The sequence below is a fragment of the Mytilus galloprovincialis genome, chromosome 5 (assembly GCF_965363235.1).
Source record: "Mytilus galloprovincialis chromosome 5, xbMytGall1.hap1.1, whole genome shotgun sequence".
In the NCBI taxonomy this organism is placed as follows: domain Eukaryota; kingdom Metazoa; phylum Mollusca; class Bivalvia; order Mytilida; family Mytilidae; genus Mytilus; species Mytilus galloprovincialis.
Window position 1 is genome coordinate 60,495,011 of NC_134842.1, and position 10,184 is coordinate 60,505,194.

Here is a 10,184-nt window from a genome sequence, read left to right on the forward strand (position 1 = left end):
ATATAATGTGTAGGGATAAATTCAGAAGACTGGCTTGAATTTACCCCCGTCTCGACACGGGATTATTTACTTTATGAAGTATTATACATTTTGTAGCTGTGATTACGTATTGAATGTTTGTTTTAATTTATTGTGTCTTTTGATGTTGGCCTATATAAAAAAAATAACATGAAGGTCACGAAATTCCTTTTGTGTAAATTTCTGAAGAACCACATCCATTTCAAAAACCTAGCAAATCATAGTACAAAACAGTATGAAAGGAAGTATTGCCCGTAACTATTATCTAAAACAATTTTAGTATTCATACTCCTTGTACTCCTCACGTGCAAAACAACTTATATTATTTCTTAATTGTATATGTTACATCATTATCCGAATCAAAAGATAAAAATAGGTCCAGGATTTAAAGGCCTAAAAATCGCTGCTGGTTTTGTGTAACAAAATTGTGCCATTAGAGGGTGTCTCCTCTTATATATCTTTTCGTGTTCTCTTCTAAGTCTTCTAACAAATGCCAAAAAAATGGGTGTTCATTTTGGATTTTTAATGTGAATCATCGCACAGATAAATAGAGAATTATTTTATCGACAAGATCCTTTTAAGTTAAATTACAAAAATGAATGCCAAACACTCGGATAACATATTGTTCCATCAGTTTATTCTCTATAATTTGGTTTTGAATATTTCATGACCAGGGGCCTGTTTATCGAAGCTCTCTTAGGATTAGGACGTGTCCTAAGACCAACTTAGGACACATCTTAGTCCTAAGTGGGTTTATCAAACATGTCTCAACTTAGGAAAACCCTAGGAATTGTCCTAACTTTAAGATATCAATTTAGGTGTCTTAAGATGGTCTTAGGATGGTCCTAACTTTAGGATATATTCAATTTCGCTTTTTGATCATTTTCACACGTATTGTTGTTTTTACCAGTAGTAAAATAGTTGAAATACTCCGGATTTATATGAAAAATGCACGAGATTTGTCTGTGGACTAAAAATATTGAAACCTTGACACTTCGAATTCAACTCCCTCAAAAACATGTAATGATTTTTACCGATTACATATCTAGTTTACAATTAGTTTGTTAAATTTTTATATAATACGTAGTTATTATTTTTGTCTTATGTTTGGTTTTATACAGTTTAAATGTACAAATATTATACAATAATCATTTATTATCTTTTATGTAACACTAATAATTAGTTCCTAATTAACTATATTTGAAAAATCAAAATTATTGATAAAATATGATATCATATTGTATTTTTTCATATCTAATTTGTATTTTCTTTTCCACCAATACTTAGGACATCGGTTAGGAGGTCCTAGCTAAGATATTCCTAAGATAGCTTCGATGTGCATGCAGAGACGTGTCGTAAGTCGGTCCTAACTTTATCCTAAAGTCTGTCCTAAGAAATTCTTAGGACGGAACTTAGGACAGTTTCGATAAATAGGCCCCTGGTCTTTGGTTTCCTGTTTAGTGAAATTCAAATCCCTAGCTTCTTTTAAATCCGGAAAAGTCCGACTTCAAATGAAAAAGACTGGTGCCTTTAAAATTTCAAGCTAGTTACAGAGGGTGCATGCATGCATGCATGGCTAAAAAATACCAAAATAATGTCATGCACCTGTATGTTTAAATAAGGATCTGTAAAGGGTCTATATGGAATTCAATAAATTAAGCTGAGTTGTTTTCAGATCTCAGTACAAATATAAATTTAAAAGTAAGGTAGAAATATAGTTGCATTACTACTGTTATCAGTAAAAGAAGAATTTGATTATGATGATTTTTTTAACTTTATAAATAGTTTTGTCTGGGGACAGAGATGTACATGTATAGTTGTTGATTATATGGAAATCAGATAAATCATAGCATAACAATACATTGGAACAAAAGCATGTTTAACAGCTGGATAGTTTTTACCTGTGAAATGTTATCTGTCTTATTAAATCAAGTTGTAAGTCATCTTTTTATATCAATGAATATATATAAAATAAGGTTCAAGGAAAAATTTCACTATAAAATAGATTCAGAAATCTATAATACTAAAATGACGAGGTCCAATTTGTCAGCCGTCATCAGGTAAAAACGGCAAATCAAAGAATTCAACTTTATATATAGCTAATATAGGACATTGGTGTTGATTAAAAATTACACCACTCCAGATCATTTTGCAGTCCACATAATTAATATTGCCAATAATTAACAAGTTCCGGGTCGAATCCGATACCGATACCAATAGTATATTCACTTGTTACCTATTACCTTATCTGTACGTTCCGCATCTAACAGGCGCACCACCATCCGGTGTATTCAGGATTTTGCTATATACACGGGTCATAACCACAGAGTTGACACTACTAAATTCAACCATTGTCACATTGTTCCCTATTGTAGTATTTTAATCAGTATGAATTTCTAAGATGACAATACGAATACTAAAAATTTGGACTTAAATTAAGGCGTATAGGTACAGTTTTCAATTTGTTAGCCGGCATGACGTAAAACAGCGAATCAAAGATCAAATAACTAATAAGGGACAATGCTGTTGATTAAAAAATACTACATTCCATGCACTTTGTTTTCCAAATAATTAATATTACCAATAATTGATAAGTTCAAGGTCGACGGGTTCAAAAGAGAAAGCTTTTTAAAGCAGAGAAAACTGTGCATCTTATAATCGGCATGACTTTATCAGATAATACGCATAGTTCTATACTTTAATTCAGTCACCGTACCCGCGATATCACGGGTGTGTTCTAGTATATATTATATTAATATCTTTAAAATATAAATTGCTCATAATTACCTCCCTTTGATAAATTATGCAAATTTGGTCTACCTTTGTGAAACGTTTTATAATTATAGTCAGGTCAGGTATACATGTATATTGATTGTGAGTAACCTACATAGTAGTAAATGGGACTCTATTTCACACGGTTCTGTGAAATATAGTACGGCAAATATATACCGATACATACTATCCACATAACACAGATAGATTTTCACTCCTCTGGAAAAAATCAACCTGTGAAATACTGATAGATTCGTGTTTTACTTGCTCGGATACTAATATTAAAAACACTATATTTTCGTATCTATTCTATATTATGAAAACTACATATATATAGTTATGCTATACAAATCTACAACTCTCTCAGTTTATGGCTACACGTGCTGTTCTTATCTATAGTCATGCATATTCATTAGCTATGTAGGCGTGTCAAAATCGTATCATACGCGATAATGACCAGCCAGTACACACTGTAATGATTTCATTAACCAGTATTAAAAAGATAAACATAACATCCCCGCCCACAAATTAGAAATTTCTAAAAATTTCTTACTGGTCAATGAAATCTATTTATATAAAAATTATGAATAATAATAATAAAAAAAATAAAATTGAAACAATCTCTCAGCAAATACTAATTGTACTTTAATATACACACATTTAAAACTTGGAAAAAAAATCATAAGTTCTCATGAAATAAAAATTCTATGTGTTAAATTAAATAACTGCAAAATTGTTTAGTCTAAAAAAAAATGAAAAAAAAAATATATATATATATGCCGACTCTAAATAAAATTTACTTATGTTCACATTATGTTTCTTAGCGTAATTTGACAAAAGTGAACCTTTTTGGCTGGCTGCAAAAAAGCAAAAAAGCGAAGTGTTATTTCACTATTTCACTTTCATTATTGAATAATTACATTAGATATATGTTTCATTTTAATACTTTATTCTGATTGGCTAATTGCACATCACGTGTTATTCCTTCAGCAATTGCATCACTCAATAAAACTTATCATCCATGATAACACGTGGTCCCACAATAAAGTGCACAGGTGAATTAAACAAAAAATAATATAAAATTCGTGTTTTCATGATCATAGCTAAAAAATGTAATTATAAGTATTGAATGCTTCTTTTTGTAATTTCATAGGGTTTTAAAAGCGTTGACCGTGCGTACATTTTTAGAATGAAGCGCTTCCGCCCTTCATACAAAATGTACTTCGGTCAACGCTTTTACACCCCAATGAATTTACAAAAAGAAGCATTCAATTCTTAATTGAACAAAAAAAAAATCAAACTTGAAATTTTTTATATATCTCGTAGCTAGTACCCCTTTAATAGTTTGGATAAATGTTTCACATTGTTATTATAAATCAAATATGACAATTTGCTTAAAATCGGTGAACAAGAATTTGACTTTGCCGGATCAATAATCAAAAAATCTAAAATGTGAAAACTTTTTGAAATTTGAATTGATAAGTGTTGATACACTTAGATCTACCTTTATTGAATATGATATCCGCCTATCGACGTAAAATAAAACCCTGAATTGAAAGATTCGCCGCGTGTTTTGGTTCGTTTCGCCATGTTTTGTTTCTGTTTCTAACTTTATACATGGACATGTAAAACAGTACAGCGATTGTTTCTTTCCCCTTACCCTTTAGACCCAAGGAATGTCTTCGTTGAAGAAGAAGAAAATTCGCATTGGTATCGTAGGATATGGTCATTTAGGTAAAAACTGGTTATAAAATAACTTAATATTTTTCCATGAAGCAAAAAAACTTATAGTTCATAAAGAGATAATAATTTGGAGTCTCATTTGAAAATACATTGCAACCATTTGATTTTCGGGGGGGGGGGGGGGGGGGGGGAGAGGGGGGGGGGGGGGGCTATGGATTTTTTTCCCGAACAAACTTTTTTTTAGCATTACATATAGTGGCAGCTAAGGGTGTAACAAACAATTTTTTTTTTCTCAGGGTTGAAAACAAATTTTTTTTTCTCCAAAAACTGGAAACTTCAAGCCGTCAATCCCCTATGGGGTTGGCCAGATTGAAATCCCCTCACGTCATTCATTTTGTTTTAATAGTTTGGAAAACCCCCCAAAAATCTTACTAAGATTGATGAGAAGGAGACAAACAAATGAATACATTGAATTGATACACTTTTTTACACATTTCCTTTGTTTCTTGTGAAACTCGTATTTTGAGCTCTCCCTTACACTATTTACGTTTCTTTTACAATCCGGAAAAATCTATATTTCGAAATATGCTAAATATATCCAATCTACATTGTAATGAAGTCAGTGATAGAATGCCACACTACTCAGAAGCAGGGATATCCTTTACTGATTATTAAAATTATTCTCAGAATTCACGTACTAATTTAAAATCGGTATTTATTTACTATAAACATAATTATGTTTGCTGTAGATGATTCAAACATCAATATGATGCAATGCTTTAACTTTTTTAGGTGAACTTATATAATTACTGGGGATACATGAGATATGGGAGAGAAACGTCAGTTTTCATTCTTTCTGCTAAAGTCTGTTTTGAGAATCTTCCTCCAATACAGGAGCACCTCAATTGATGAGTAATTATCCACTAAAATAAAAGTTAATGTATCTGAACACTTAAAATGTGACATTTAGTATATGATAAGTAGTCTTCCATTTAAACAAAATTTTGTGTACCAACTTGATCATTGTAATGGTGAAAAATATAAGAAAATATATGTTACATTTTGTAGTTTAAACCTATTTATTCATGAAATTTACAAATATATATCAGAATGTAGGATCTGGAAACCAGCTTCACACAGCTTATATCAAACATATTGGTTTTTATAAGTACATGTATCCCTGTGATGAGAGTTGTAACTGGGAACTTTATCAACTGAATAGATTTTTCAGTCCTCAAGTTCTTGAGAAAAAATTTAAAATCTTAGAGTACTGTCACAAAAAATGGAGAATGACCCTAGCCTGCAGTTCAGTGGTACACAATTAAAATTTCAAAAAATATTGTAGTAGTTGTTAAATAATAGAATTCAGTTGAATATACCTGCCAACTGTCACTATTTGCTGGGGATTTCCCCCATTGAGGCTCCCAAATTGAAATTTTGAAAGAACAATTATGTCCACAATTTAAACAAAACAATTAGTTTTACAGCTGAGTTGTTTTCAGATCTCGGTACAAATATAAATTTAAAAGTAAGGTAGAAATATAGTTGCATTACTACTGTTATCAGTAATAGAAGAATTTGATTATGATGATTTTTTTAACTTCATAAATAGTTTTGTCTGGGGACAGAGATGTACATGTATAGTTGTTGATTATATGGAAATCAGATAAATCATAGCATAACAATACATTGGAACAAAAGCATGTTTAACAGCTGGATAGTTTTTACCTGTGAAATGTTATCTGTCTTATTAAATCAAGTTGTAAGTCATCTTTTTATATCAATGAATATATATATAAAATAAGGTTCAAGGAAAAATTTCACTATAAAATAGATTCAGAATAAAATTGAGAATGGAAATGGGGAATGTGTCAAAGAGACAACAACCCGCCCAAATAAAAAACAACAGCAGAGGGTCACCAACAGGTCTTCAATGTAGCGAGAAATACCCGCACCCGGAGGCGTCCTTCAGCTGGCCCCTAAACAAATATATACTAGTCCAGTGATAATGAACACCATACTAATTTCCAAATTGTACACAAGAAACTAAAATTAAAATAATACAAGACTAACAAAGGCCAGAGGCTCCTGACTTGGGACAGGCGCAAAAATGCGGCGGGGTTAAAAATGTTTGTGAGATCTCAACCCTCCCCCTATACCTCTAACCAATGTAGTAAAGTAAACGCATAACAATACGCACATTAAAATTCAGTTCAAGAGAAATCCGAGTCTGATGTCAGAAGATGTAACCAAAGAAATTAAACAAAATGACAATAATACATAAATAACAACAGACTACTAGCAGTTAACTGACATGCCAGCTCCAGACTTCAACTAAACTGACTGAAAGATTATGATTTCATCATATGAACATCAGGCACAATCCTTCCCGTTAGGGGTTTAGTATCATACCATCATAACATATATGAGAAGAACATAACCCGTGTCATGCCAACAACTGTTTTTAGAATAAATGTGTTTAGTTCCGATGCAAAGACCTTATCAGTGACTCAATATTAACGCCAAAATATGCAATCTTTAATGACTTGACAACAGTATCGTAATTATATCCCTTCTTAATAAGTCTATTCAAAGGTTTTGTAAGTTTCTGAGGTGAATACTGACACCTTTGTGCTTTATAAAGAATATTACCATAAAAAATTGGATGTGAAATACCTGAATGTATTAGAAGTCTGCATGTTGAGCTATATTTACGAATGATGTCTTTATACCGATGATAAAATTTAGTAAATGTTTTGACTAGTTTGTGATATCGAAAACCCTGGTGTAATAATTTTTCACTAATACATAAATTTCTCTCGTTAAAATCTAAAACATTGTTACATACACGAGCGAATCGTACAAGTTGAGATATATAAACACCGTAAGATGGTGACAAGGGAACGTCACCATCTAAAAACGGATAATTAACGATAGGAAATGAAAAATCATCCCTTTTATCATAAATTTTAGTATTCAGCTTTCCATTAGTGATATAGATATCAAGATCGAGAAAAGGGCAGTGGTCATTGTTAGTATTAGCTTTATTTAAAGTAAGTTCAACAGGATAAATTTCATTAATATACATACTGAAGTCGTCATTATTGAGAGCCAAAATATCATCCAAATATCTAAAAGTATTATTAAATTTGTTTATCAGATGTTGTTTCGATGGGTCTTTGCTTATTTTTGTCATAAATTGTAACTCATAACAATACAAAAACAGGTCCGCAATAAGTGGTGCACAGTTAGTCCCCATTGGAATTCCGATAATCTGACGATATACGGAATCCCCAAAGCGAACAAAAATGTTATCTAGTAAAAATTCAAGGGCATATATAGTATCAAAGCATGTCCAATTAACATAGTTTTTTTGTTTATTGCTACTAAAAAATGACCTAAAAGAGTTTGAACATATATATTCACATTCTGATTTTTTGAATGCCCATTTAATTAAGTGTGTGAATTTTTTCTTAATGAGAATGTGAGGCAATGTGGTATACAGGGTAGAAAAATCAAAACTTTGAACAGATTCAAAATCACCAATATAAGCATGCAATTTATCAAGTACTTCCAACGAGTTCTTGACACTCCAAAAGTAATTTATTCCACTATTTTCGAAGGCCTTATTTGAACAATTTATTATCAGGTTTTTAATTGTACCAAGTGTGCTGGTAAGAATAATAGACAATTTAGTAGTTGAACAATGGCTTGAAGACGAAATATATCTATATTTGTAAGGGGTTTTGTGTAGCTTCGGAAGCCAATACATAGTTGGGACTTTCATTGTATTTAGCTCTGCTTGTAAAGCGGTGCCTAAAAGTTTATGTTTGTTACAGATTTCGTTTTCTGAAAATGGAGTCAGTTGGAATGTTGGTGAATTGGTGATTTCCTTTTTCAGAACCTCAATGTAAAATTTACGTCAAACATTGTTACAATAATAATATTATTAGCAGCTTTATCTGCCGGGACAAAAACAAATTCCTTGGCTACTTCTTTTAGTTTATGTTTGATACGAGATATAGGTTTATTGTTGTTATTGTTTATAGTAAAATGTTCTTTAAAATGTTGAATACGTATATCAACTATCTTCATTACTGAATTAAAAAAAGAGTCCAAAGATTTTTTGTCAGCTTTTTCCCGTTTTATCCATTTCATACAGTAAGTATGGAGTGAGTCGTGGATGATATTACGACACTCATTCCAATTAATAATTGACGGGGGACGATATTTAGGTCCTTTACTGAGGAATGATTTTAACTCTCGGTCTTGAACGATGTTAAGATCTCCTGTTATAACATGGGAAATGGGTCCATAAATATATTCGGAATTACTGCAATTACATGAAGTAGGTGTATTTTCACTGATATTAACATCTTTACACAATTGACTATAATTAAACACAAATTTCCGGGTAGATTTCTTGTAAATATAACAAATAAGAGGTAGCTCAGTATTGTCAAAATATCCAGGAATTTGTTCTTTAACAGAATGGTCGTTAAATATACCGGCAATATTTACAAAATCAAAGCCTTTATTGACATACTTAATTTTAATAAAATGTTTTTTATGATCTTCAGGGCGATCAATTTTGGGAAATAATTTAGAATAACAATATGCCATAATAATTTGAACAATTTCATACTTAGGACTGCTATATGAAATTGTGTTGCAGTCCTCCAAAATTTCATTTAACTTATTAACCGGTAACGAACAGAGTTTTGTTAACAGATAATGTCTGCCGTTGTTTTTTGAAATAGAAATTAGGTCCGAAATATTGGTATGATTGACCCGAAATTTTGTTTGATTGCGATTTGTTCTACGACCGTGAGAACGTTTTTTACGAACAGTTTTAGAAACTATATCCAAAATGTTAACGGAATTGGTTCTAGATATATTACCAATTCCCATGATATTATCATTTAGACCGAGAGGGTAAACTGTCTGTAATTTTTTAATCCAATTTAATTCAATTATTTTCCGTGATCGTACAAACTTTGAATGTGATTCACCAGGCTGCTTATTTACAACTTCTAAAGGTTGAACTGCTAAATATTTAAAAGGATGGTTGTGCTTCTTAAGGTGTTGGTAAATGATACTTTTGAATTTATTGGGTCTTTTAAAACGATACAGAAATCTATAATACTAAAATGACGAGGTCCAATTTGTCAGCCGTCATCAGGTAAAAACAGCAAATCAAAGAATTCAACTTTATATATAGCTAATATAGGACATTGGTGTTGATTAAAAATTACACCACTCCAGATCATTTTGCAGTCCACATAATTAATATTGCCAATAATTAACAAGTTCCGGGTCGAATCCGATACCCATACCAATAGTATATTCACTTGTTACCTATTACCTTATCTGTACGTTCCGCATCTAACAGGCGCACCACCATCCGGTGTATTTAGGATTTTGCTATATACACGGGTCATAACCACAGAGTTGACACTACTAAATTCAACCATTGTCACATTGTTCCCTATTGTAGTATTTTAATCAGTATGAATTTCTAAGATGACAATACGAATACTAAAAATTTGGACTTAAATTAAGGCGTATAGGTACAGTTTTCAATTTGTTAGCCGGCATGACGTAAAACAGCGAATCAAAGATCAAATAACTAATAAGGGACAATGCTGTTGATTAAAAAATACTACATTCCATGCACTTTGTTTTCCAAATAATTAATATTACCAATAATT